Source organism: Bos grunniens, chromosome 12, assembly GCF_055505025.1.
Source record: "Bos grunniens cultivar Pamir isolate PY7600 chromosome 12, Bosgru_T2T1.0, whole genome shotgun sequence".
Classification (NCBI taxonomy): Eukaryota; Metazoa; Chordata; class Mammalia; order Artiodactyla; family Bovidae; genus Bos; species Bos grunniens.
Genome location: NC_141176.1, coordinates 14,375,735 through 14,388,250, shown reverse-complemented (window position 1 = coordinate 14,388,250; position 12,516 = coordinate 14,375,735).

Below are 12,516 nucleotides of genomic sequence, written 5' to 3'. Positions count from 1 at the left end.
ATACATTGAAAAAGTCAATTAAAGATTAAATTGTATACTTCATAAATATGAACACGGTAGTATATAAATTATATCTAAATAAAACTGTTTCAAAGGAAAGTTAAACCAGTCATGAAAAAGTATAAAAAATATACCATAATACCTTAAAGTTTCTTTTTTTAACCTGAAACAGCTACATGCTTGTTTGCCAGTCTGTTGAGGGCACAGCCTTTTGCCACAGCCTGTACATGGCCTCCAGATTAGAGTTCTGCATCATATTGCTACCGTAAAGTACACTTCCCAACCATCAGCTAAGCTTTCTCAAAATTTCATTCTTTTAAGAGGAAAATGAGGCTTCCTGAGTGGCGCTAGCGGTAGAGAACCTACCTGCCAATGCAGGAGAGACATAGGTTCTATGAATCCTTGGGCCAGGAAGATGCCCTGGAGAAAGGAATGGCAACCCACTCCAGTATTCTTGCCTGGAGAATCCCATGGACAGAGGAGTCTGGCGGGCTACAGTCCATGGGATCGCAAGGAGTTGGACACAACTGAAGCGACTTATCATGCACGCAAGAGACACTTGTGAAGCTATCGGAGTGCAAGTTGCTTCTTTATAATCTTTTTATAGTTATCTCACTCATTCAAGCAACTCACCTTAATTGGGTCTTGAAAAATGTAAATGTAGCTTTTAAAGAACAAACTTTTTTTCCCACACTATCACATTGGTTTACTTAAGACTTAATTAAATTGTGAAAGCACAGTGACAGGTTCAACTGGCATAAACAGGTTTGAGAACAAACAAGTGACATTGTCAGATGTACAGTTTTCACTGGTAGCAGCAGGAGTGGGCAGACTCATTGGAGAATGGCTTTCTAACCCTTCAGCATTCAGCATGCACATTGAGCATGATGTGGAGATTTGCAGCTTATGATTTAAAAGGAAATAGAATGAGTTAATTGGTGAGAGGTTAAGTGTGGGTAGACTTAGAAAACACACACTGTACCTCTACATTTTCATTATTTGACTTTGCATCTACTTCACCCATAGAGACTTAAAAAGTCTTTGGGGGACAGAGATAGTGCCTGGCTGTTAAGGGGAACCATTGGGAAAATCACCAGGAGTTGTTACATCACCATGTAAATCCTTATCTTGATAATTTTAAAACTGGTAACAGTTGTCTTTAAACCATTTACATTAGAGTTTATGAGTCCTTCCAGAAATGGACATAAAACATGCAAACTTCCTTGTGAAAAACTTATTAGTTTCCATAACAAATGACCAAACTGGATGGCTTAAAACAACAAAATGTGTTCTCTTGTAATTATGGAGGCAGAAATCTTTTTAAAAAATATTTATTTATGTATTTTAATTGGAGGATAATTGCTTTACAGTATTTTGATGGTTTTTGCCATACATCAGTATGAATCCATCATAGGACCTCTCCATGCTGAAGCCCCCTCCCACCTCCCTCTCCACCCTGTTCCTTCCTCCAGGTTATCACAGAGCATGGCTTTCTGTGCCCTGCTTCCTACACCAAACTCGCTCAGAGAAATCCCACCTTCGACTGAAAGCTATAAACAATGAATAATATATAAATATTCTCTACATTCTCTCTGAAAGGAACTTAAGGAACAGTACCAATCCTCTGGTTACTTTCTGTTTTCAGCAACCTGAAACTTTAATCTCATCGCCTAGCCACAGAAGAGAATAATCCCTAGTTTCAGTAGATTCTAAGACTCTGCCATATAATAAGTATGATATTATAATAATTTTTTTAATTTTAATGATTCAATTAATTTATTCTTTTGGGATGACTCTGATGTTCTGGCTTCTCTTGAAAACCTGTGGTAGAAATAGTCTTTTTTACCTGAATTGTGTATTATTGATACTTACTAATATGTGCAGTATGTTATATTTTTTCCATGATGCCTCTTTAGTTTTTTGTTGGAACTGAGCCATCCAGAACTGATTCCATTTTTTTTTTTTTAGGTCTCAGTTTCCTGGAAAACTTTTATCTTTCCCCAGGTTAGTTTTCTAGCTTTCCCAGTTGAAATCAACTTGAAGTATTAAACTTCCTCTCCCACTTGGAAAACAAAACCAAAGGCAATTTCATAGCCATTTGAAAATTATCTACACAATTTTTCTCTCCTTGTTTTCTCATAAAATATTTGCTCTAAAAGAGGTGGGAGGAAATTATAAACTTAACTAAAACTACCTGGCAAGTCCACATAGCAGTATTTTCCATTCTGGATGAAAAATGATGTTTATGTGACATGGATGCACATGGATGGCTGCCTCTTAATTCTTTTAAGCCGGAAGCTCTCAAAACTCTGGGGTTGGGAGGGTGGGGGGAAGGATTTGACAGCCTTGCTTTATTTTGTTCATTAACTTAGAGGGAGGTACTAGATGATGAATTTCCAAAAGCTGGAAACATGGCCTTTTAAAAATCTCCTCCCAAGGGCCAATTATAGGCACTTGCCTCTTGAATTCAAATGAGATGGTGCACAAATGTTGTTTATTACAATGCCTAAGTACATATTGAATACCTAATGTTAATTTGGATCCTAATTCAAATTTCATGCTTCCTACTTGGATGTATGACCTTTGGCAAATTTCTTAATTTCTCCAAACTTTAGTTTCCTTATTTTCAAAATATAGGTAAAAATAATGTCTAGACTGTAGGACTGCTCTGAAGGATAAAATAGATAATCTATGTGAAAGTTGTTGCTTAGTCACTAAGTCATGTCTGGCTCTTTGCAACCCCATGGACTGTAGCCTGCCAGGCTCCTCTATCCATGGAATTTCCCAGGCAAGAAGACTGGAGCAGGTTGCTGTTTCCTCCTCCAGAGGATCTTCCCAACCCAGGAATCAAACCCATGTCTCCTGCATTGGCCAGTGGATTCTTTACCACTGAGCCACCAGGAATGACCCCACTATGTGGAAATACTTACAGGTAATTAATAAATATTGGCTATAGTTAATATTTGAAGGCAAAAGGAGAAGAGGGCAGAAGAGGATGAGATGGTAAGATGGCATCATCAACTCAATGGATGTGAATTTGAGCAAACTCTGGGAGATAGAGAAGGACAGGGAAGCCTGGTGTGCTGTAGTCCATGGGGTTTTAAAGAGTCAGACATGACTTAACGACTAAACAACAGTAGTTAATATAGAACATGGTGGTTTATTATAGTATTTCCATTGCATTGTTTTCTGTAAAGCTAGTTATTTAGTTGAAAGTGTTTTTCCTAAATGATTTTTTACATGTAATACTTGTCTATTATCAAATACTGTAGATATTATAAGGTTTTTATTTTTAAAATCAGAGTCACTTAATTCATATTTATATTTCCCACAATGTTTTGTATATATATATATATATATGTACCCCATATGTGGCTTGAATGAAAGAATAACTGATATTGTCTAATCTCTAAACTCTTGTTTTCATTGATTTATGCAATTTTAAGGAATTATCAGTAGATGGCAGTAGTTTATTTTCATTTTTATTTTTTGTCCATTTTAGGGAGATCTGGAAAAAAAACAATTACTTTCTCAATTTTAAACTAGATATTCTTTCATGAATAGCTTGTTTAAAGAAACATCACCCAATAGTTCTTCAGTGTATGCTGCTTCAGGAGTAGAGATCCAAAAGTACCGATTACTTTATTTTTACTGTAAAAATCTAATTTTCTATTTTTTTTTTTTTTTGGTTTCTTCATCAAATACTTTGTAGAGAATATGAAAATGAATAAGACACTGTATTTACTTTCCTGGAGCTTATAGTATAATAAGGAAATACAGTATAAAATACTGTAAATTCAGTAATAGGAATAGAAATAGTTGAGTGGCAGAAATTTGCTAAATACATTCATTATTTCACTTCATCCTCACAGTAATCTAATGAGGCTGCTACTATTATCGATAAGGAACCTGAGTCTCAGGTTGGAAAGAATTTACCTAGTAAACTAGCAGTTGCTCAACTTTGGTTCAAGATTAGCCCTTACTCCAAGACCTAGTAGTATCTACCTCATAGGGCTAAATAAGTTAATATTTATAAATCGAATATTTATAGAGTTCCCACACATAGCACAGAATCAGCACTATATAATGTTCATTTTTAAAAAATCTAAAACATTTAGAACAGTGGGGCAAAAAACTAAAGCACTATTTAGTTGTTTATCTTTATAATCAATTGAGAGAACTCACTGAAAGTGTAAATGTAGATGGTATGCATTTTCAACATAGGTAACACTAAGAATAACATCTGTAACCATGAAACCCATACAAAAAAGCTAAAGAGCTTGGATTCATTGGCACTGATCTGGGGGCAGAAAAGACAGAGTAATGGCATGAGTGAATGGACTCAGTATCAGGGAAGACTTCGTGGAGGAGGCAGATCAGAAGTGAGGTTTGAAGAAAGGAAGTAATGTGAATAAACAGGAAAGAATCATATATTCTCAGAGGTGATTATGACACTGTTGAGTATTTCTCTCAGGACTTCTTTAGCTTGATAAGATATTTCTGGATAGATTTGAGTTTCCTGACTTAGGAAGTGATTTAACTTTGTTGTTTTTATCAGATTGCAATCTTTTAAAATTTTGTTTTTTAAAAACACTTATAACTAGTATACAAGTACTCTGTATCAATATTTAACCAATCTTTAGAAAGATATTTAGTGATTTTGCACACTTCCTTGTGGAAGCTTCCTTATATACATGCCTTACTGTTATGATAATATTTTACTTCTTTTGGCTGGCAAAGTCTATCATGACTTTAGTATGATTTGGAAAGTTTCACAAGTTCTATAAAAAATCAACTAAGATTTTTTTTAAAAGATGTCACCTAAAAAGAAAAATCCATATGTTCAAATGTTAAGCAGAAACATTACATTCCTTTTATTAATCATGCATAATTGTGTGATTTCTTCTGTACAGGAATGGACAGGCAAAATCAGATATGCTTTTTCCAAAAACTGGTAATGTCTTTAATTCTGCCAACTCAGCATTCATTCATTGCATTCATTCCCTGGTAGAGGAAAGAACTCTTTCTTTTCACCTTTCAAGATAGAAAAATATCTCCCCCTTCATCTCATCAGTTTCTCCCAAGTATAGCGGAGGTTGGTGATTTTAAACCTGTGTGAGGCTTACCCTGGCTGGCACTGGACAGGAATGCCATTGCTAATCCATCTTGTTACTGTTTTTCACATATTCTGGTTGTAGTTTTAGAATACACTTCACAATAGTACTGGAGATAATTATTTACTTAAGATATATGTCGGATACTGTGCTGAGTGTGTTACATACATTCATTATAGTGGGGTGCCATTGCCTTCTCCGATTGTGTGATCAGTCATGTCCAATTTATTGTGGCCCCATGGACAGTAGTCCACCAGGCTCCTCTGACCAGGAAATTTTCCAAACAAGAATACTAGAGTAGGTTGCCAGTTACTACTCCAAGGGATCTTCCCGACCCACTTCTGGGAACCCACATTCCCAGGTCTCTGGGAACCTCCGTCTCTTGTGGTTCCTGCATTGGCAGGTGAATTCTTTAGCACTAGCGCCACCTGGGGAAGCCCACATTCATTGTTACACTAGCCCTGCGAAGTTTTACAGACGAGGATATTGATGATCAAATAAATTAAGAAACTTCTCAGGGTCATAACAGCTAAAAAACAGGACAAGCAAGTTCCATAGAAAGTTCTACTTTCTTCCCCCATCTCTCACTCAATCATTGTATTTTAATTCTTGGAACTGATGATGAATGTCATTGCCATCCCTGTGACACATTTGACAGTTAATTTACTTTCAGGATCACTAATACATAACAACAACAAAAAATAAAAGTGAAAGATTATCAGCACTGATTATTTTGTATGAGAAAAGGTGAACTGAAAAGGTGGAAAGAGACACAAGAATGTCAGAAAACGAAAGGAAGAGTCAAGGAGTTCCCAAAGAAGGTAATGAAGCACTTTGCATAAATATAGAGCTGAAAGATGAGCAGTAACAGAAAAAGTAGTGTGATAGGAAAATTGGGTTAAAATTACTAGCAAATTAGAGGAAAGCTGCCAGGAGGAAGCTTCTAGAGTGTTTAGAAAAGACATAACAACCTGAAAATGCAGGCCTATAATGAAAATTCATCAACTGTAATTGAGAAATAGTTGTTATGGTAGCACTATAATTATAGTATATGTGCAGACGGTCTGGATAGAAAATTTTAGGACAATCAAAATATTTATAATGTTCCATAAAGGAACAGGTGTAGTATTGCAGTAGGTGACTTTGAATTGTCTATTATCATGGCCTTTGATTTTAGTTTTGTATATAGTCAGAAAGGGAAGAATATCAACCCTAAATTTAGTTTATTAATGAGAAAACATCACAATTTTCATGATTTGGGGTGATGAAACATAAGTTTCTTACAATGTTTGTGTTTAGATTTTTATTATGTACTTTATTCTTTTTGTCTAGCTCTGGCTAAACAAGACACATCGTCATTAACCGATGCTGTAGAACAAGTTGCAAAGCAACAACAATCACAAACATCAGAAATAGAAAGAAACAGAAAAGTTCTGTTCCATTTGCAGGTAACCTGTTTCACAAAGTCTTGTAAATGAGTTTTTATGTTCTTCAAAACTATATTAAATTAGTAAGAGGGAAGTTATTAAGCAAACTTAATAACTTCTGAGGAAGCAATATAACATTTCTAATGTTCATATTTATACCTTCTAAATTATTCTTGTGTCCTTAAGTAAGGGCTTCACTGGTGTCTTAGATGGTAAATAATCCACCTGCAATGCAGGAGACCTGGGTTCGATCCCTGGGTTGGGAAGATCCCCTGGAGGAGGGCATAGCAATCCACTCCAGTATTCTTCACTGGAGAATTCCCATGGACAGAGGAGCCTGGTGGGCCATATCCATGGGGTCACAAAGAGTTGGACATGACTGAGTGACTAAGCACACATAACATCCTTAAGTAAAATCTACATGAATATTCCAGTTTTGAGGAACATTTTACCTATTCATTGTGCAGAGATTCAACAGTGTCATCATACTATAGATAAGCATATAGAACACAGTGGTCACATAGAATTATTTTAACTTTATTTGATAGTTTTTCCTAAAATGCTGAATTGAAGGAAGGTTAAGTTTTTAAGCCAGTATTTTTAAAGATGTGGCTTAGAAATTACTAGTTGCCAATGAAAATTTCAGATAGATAAGGAACATTTCTGTGTTCCTTAAATTTTTCCTGGAGAAGGAAATGGCAGCCCACTTCCGTATTCTTGCCTGGAGAATCCCATGGACAGAGGAGCCTGGCAGGCTATAGTCAATGGGGTAACAAAGAGTCGGACACGACTGAGCAACTAACACCTAAATTTCAAAATATGTTCATAATTCCATCGCAGGAATCTGAAAGCCATACATGTTTTTGTATTCAGCATAGACATAATTATTCTGTTAATAAAGCGGAAGAAGGAAAAATGAAAACAGTGTTTTTACTTTTTAAAGATTTTTTAAATTAAATGTATCATTGATATGAAAAGAATATACTCTAGATCTGAATTGCCAGGAGATGATTTGCTACTTCTAGCTCCTTGATTTAATCTTTCCATGCTTCTGTTTTCTCATTTGTAAAATGGAGATAATAATAGGACCTATCTGTAAGGTTTTCATGATAATTAAATGAGAGAATACTTGTAAACATTACTTAAGGTATCCTTGCTGGGACCCTGGTGGGCAGTGTAGGACCAGATTTTGAATATGGTTTTAGGCATTAATGCATCAACAGATATGATAATAATTACACTATGTGGTAGTATAGATTTCTTGTAAATATTTGCATTGCATGAAATTAAAAAACACTTGCTCCTTGGAAGAAAAGTGATGACCAATCTCAACAGCATATTAAAAAGCAGAGACATTGCTTTGCTGACAAAGGTCTGTCTAGTGAAAACTATGGTTTTTCCAGTAGTCATGTATGGATGTGAGAGTTGGACTATAAAGAAAGCTGAGGGTGGAAGAATTGATGCTTTTGAACTGTGGTGTTGGAGGAGACTGTTAAGAGTCCCTTGGACTGCAAGGAAATCCAACCAGTCCATCCTAAAGGAGATCAGTCCTAAAGGAGATCAGTCCTAAAGGTGTTCATTGGAAGGACTGATGTTGAAGCTGAAACTCCAATTTGGCCACCTGATGTGAGGAACTGATGCACTGGAAAGGACCCTGATACTGTGAAAGATTGAAGGCAGGAGGAGAAGGGGATGACAGAGGATGAGATGGTTGGATGGCATCACTGACTCAATGGACATGAGTTTGAGCAAGCTCCAGGAGTTGGAGATGGACAGGGAGGCCTGGTGTGCTGCAGTCCATGGGGTGGCACAGAGTCAGACACGACTGAGCCACTGAACTGAACTAAGTCACTTTAGGAAAGAACACAAGTTGACAGTAGGATATAATATAAAAATAATAATGTCTTAGATTTCTATAAAGAATCATTCCATAAAACTTGTCAATCTTCAAGGAGTTTTAGAGATGTTATTTCATTTATATTGAGAACCTAATTTCTGTTAAACATTTTGCTGAACATTGTCCTCACTCTTAAGCTACTCACCATCTGTTGAAAATGAAAGTGAAAGTGTTAGTCAGTCATATCAGACTCTTTGTGACCCCATGAACTTTAGCCCACCAGGCTCCCCTGTCCATGGAATTCTCCAGGCAAGAATACTGGAGTCGGTTGCCATTCCCTTCTCCAGGGGATCTTCCTGACCCAGAGATGGAACCTGGGTCTCCTGCATTGCAAGTGTTTTCTTTTGCCATCTGAGCCACCAGAGAAGTCCTCACCATCTGTTGAAGAGGGAGACAAATAACTAAACAAATAATTACATGCAGGGAAGTATGTCAACAATAGAGACATAAACACAGATTTAACATTGAAAAAGGAATGATCAGTTGAGTTTTAAAGAATAGCTGGAGTTCACTAGAATGATTGGGTGTATGGGATTGGTTTGAGGATTAAAGGGAAATGAGGATGTGATATTCTAGGCAAAAAAAAAAAAAAACAAAACCAGAAAATTCAGAGGCCTGAAATAGCATTGGTACATTCATAGAGCTATAAGTAGTTTGGTAGTGGAATAACATAGAGTGTATTTTGAGAAGCAATAAGAGATGTATAGCATGAAAAGAAGCTTAAATTTTATTTTAGAGTTGATGAGAGGGTTTTGATAGACTTCAAAAGAGTAAATGATTAAACTTATGTTTTAGAAAGAGAATTCTAGATGCATGAAAGATACTTGTTATAATCCAACATCAATTTAAGATAAAAACTACCAGCAAATTAGGAATAGAAGAAAGTTCTAGCCAACTAAAAGGGGCATCTACATAAATCCTACAGGCAACATACGTAATGGTGGAAGACTGAATATTTTTCTCCTAAGATCAGAGATAAGGCAAGCATATGTCTTCTTATCACATCTGCTCATTCTGTGGTACCGATAATTCAAGCCACACCTTCACAGAAAAAGAAATAAAAGGTATCCCGATTGGAAAGGAGGGAGTAAAACTGTTTTTATTCACATACAGCATGATTTTTTTGAGTAAATCCTAAGGAATCTATTATTTTAAAATCTATTAGGACTAATAAGAATCCACCTGCAATGTGGGAGACCTGGGTTCAATCCCTGGGTTGGGAAGATCCCCTGGAGAAGGGAAAGGCTACCCACTCCAGTATTCTGGCCTGGAGAATTCCATGGATTTTATAGTCCATGGGGTCTCAAAGAGTCGGACATGACTGAGTGACTTTCACTTTCACTTTTTCAGGACTAATAAGGGAGTTTAGAAAGGTTGCAAGATAAGATTAATTATAAAAACCAGTTGTATTTCTACATTTTAAAAGAAACAATCAGAAATTGAAATTTAAAATGCATTGTTATTTACAGTGGCATCAAAATTATGAAATAGGGGTAAATTTAACAAAAGTATTGTATTATAGACTGAATGTTTGTATCACCCCCAAAATGCATATGCTGAAGCCATAAAAACCCATGTGATTGTGGTTGGAGATGAGGTTTTTGTCAGGTAATTAGGCTTAGATGATGTCATGAGGGTGGGATCCTGGTGGTAGGGTTAGTGCCCTTAGAAGAAAAGATACCAGAGAGCTTGCTCTTTGTTATGTAACGACACAGTGAGAAGTTGGCCCTCTGCAAGCCAGGAAGAATTCTGACCAGAACCTGACTATGCTAACACTCTGACCAACCTACAGAACTGTGAGAGATAAATTTGTGTTGTTTTAGCCACTAAGTCTATGATATTTTGTTATGGCTGTGCTATAGCAAACTAAGACAAGATGTAAGACCTGTGTACTAAAAACTGCAACACACTGTTGAGAGAAATTAAAGACCAAAATAGAGAGATATACCATTTTCAAGAATCATAAGATTCAGTATTGTTAACACATCAGGTCTTTCTCTTCTATCTATTGTTTAAAAGCAGTTCTACCCAAAATTCCATCAGGCTTTTTTAGAGAACTTGACAGACTGATTCTAAAAGACCTATGGAAATGCAAAGACCCTATATAACCGGAACAACTTTGAAGAACAGTGTTGGAAGTTCTAGTTGAGGGAGAGGAAGAAGCATGGAAACAGGGAGATCGGTTAAGAGCTGGGCCATGCTACAAAGACTGGTCAGAAGTGAGTTGGGATTTTATTTTAGAGGCCCAGGCATCAAGGTTTGCTGTTAAATAGGTTGTGATGATAAGATAAAGGGAAGAATCAAGAATGGCTTCTAGGTCTTTTAGTATCCAAGGTGGAAAGTTTATTGAAATCAGAAAGTCTGAAAGAGGAACATATTGGGCTTGCAAATTAAAAGCTCTTTTAGGAGCACCGAAGTTTGATGCTTTTGAACTGTGGTGTTGGAGAAGACTCTTGAGAGTCCCTTGGACTGCAAGGAGATCCAACCAGTCCATTCTAAAGGAGATTAGTCCAGGGTGTTCCTTGGAAGGAATGATGCTAAAGCTGAAACTCCAGTACTTTGGCCACCTCATGCGAAGAGTTGGCTCATTGGAATCCAAGACTCTGATGCTGGGAGGGGTTGGGGGCAGGAGGAGAAGGGGACTACAGAGGATGAGATGGCTGGATGACATCACGGACTCGATGGACGTGAGTCTGAGTGAACTCCGGGAGTTGGTGATGGACAGGGACGCCTGGCGTGCTGCGATTCATGGGGTCGCAAAGAGTCGGACACGACTGAGCAACTGAAATGAACTGAACTGAACTGAACTTCTGAACATGTATATTGAGATGTCTGTTAGATATCCAAATAGAATGTCAGATGGGCATTTTAAAAATCAAAACTGGAGATAAAGATTGAAGTTCATCAGCATGTTGTATCTTTCAGTGTACTTCCCTCTCCTGTCTCTGTTAAGAAAATGATAGGCTGGGTCTGCCTTCTTAGTGAAGTGCTTCCCTCCCGTAGTTATACATTTATTTAAAGAGGATGACCATACTGGATAGAAGAAAAAGAATAAAGGCCTATAGTTATACTGGTGGGAAAATCTACAGAATTTGATGAATAGTTAAATATAAAGAGGGCTTCCATGATCGCTCAGACAGTGAAGAATGTGCCTGCAATGCGGGAGACTCAGGTTTGATCCCTGGGTCAGGAAGATCCCCTGGAGAAGGGAACAGCTACCCACTCCAGTATTCTGGCCTGGAGAATTCCATGGACAGAGGAGCTTAGCGGGCTATGGGGTTGCAAAGAGTCGAACACGACTGAGCAACTAATGCTAAATATAAACAGAAGTGAGAAATTAAATATGGCTCCCAAAAGAATACCATTAACTAAGTTTGGGAATATAGAGGTGTGGTAATTTGCATTTTTGGTCCCAAATATTCATCCTTGTGTATATCCACACCCTTTACTATTTATCATTATAATGACCTCCCATAGTGGGTGGACACACTTTCTACCCCTCCACTGAGAAGTTTGATCATGTGACCAGATGAATGTTAGTAGATGTTATTCTAACAGAAGTTTGAAAAATTTTTTACATAATTGGGCTTCCATTATTTACATCTACTATAATCATGAGAAGGACATACCTGATCTGGCCCACTGGAGGAAAAGATATACGTGAAGCAAAGCCAAGACACCCAGGTCAGCCCAGTTGAAGCCAACCTAAACCATTTTATAGACTGCCGATCTCCAGACATTTGAACAAAACCACCTGAAGTTAACAGAACAAACTAGTTGGTAGCAATAAACACTAGTGTGTTACAGAGTTTTTGTGGTTCTGACAATTGGCAACTGATACAAGGGAGAACAGGATGGGCCACGGGAGGGGAGGTGTCGTCTGATTTTTGGACAGTGAATTTGAGATGCCCAGTGGTAGCTGGGCCTAGGACTTAATAGCCACTTACATTCTGTGAATCATCAGTATACATGTATCTCAAGATCTAAGTATGTGTAAGATTATCCAAGGAGTATAGATAGAATGAGAGAAGAAAATTATGATGACTGCACCCTGAGGAAAATCTATATTTTAAGGAAC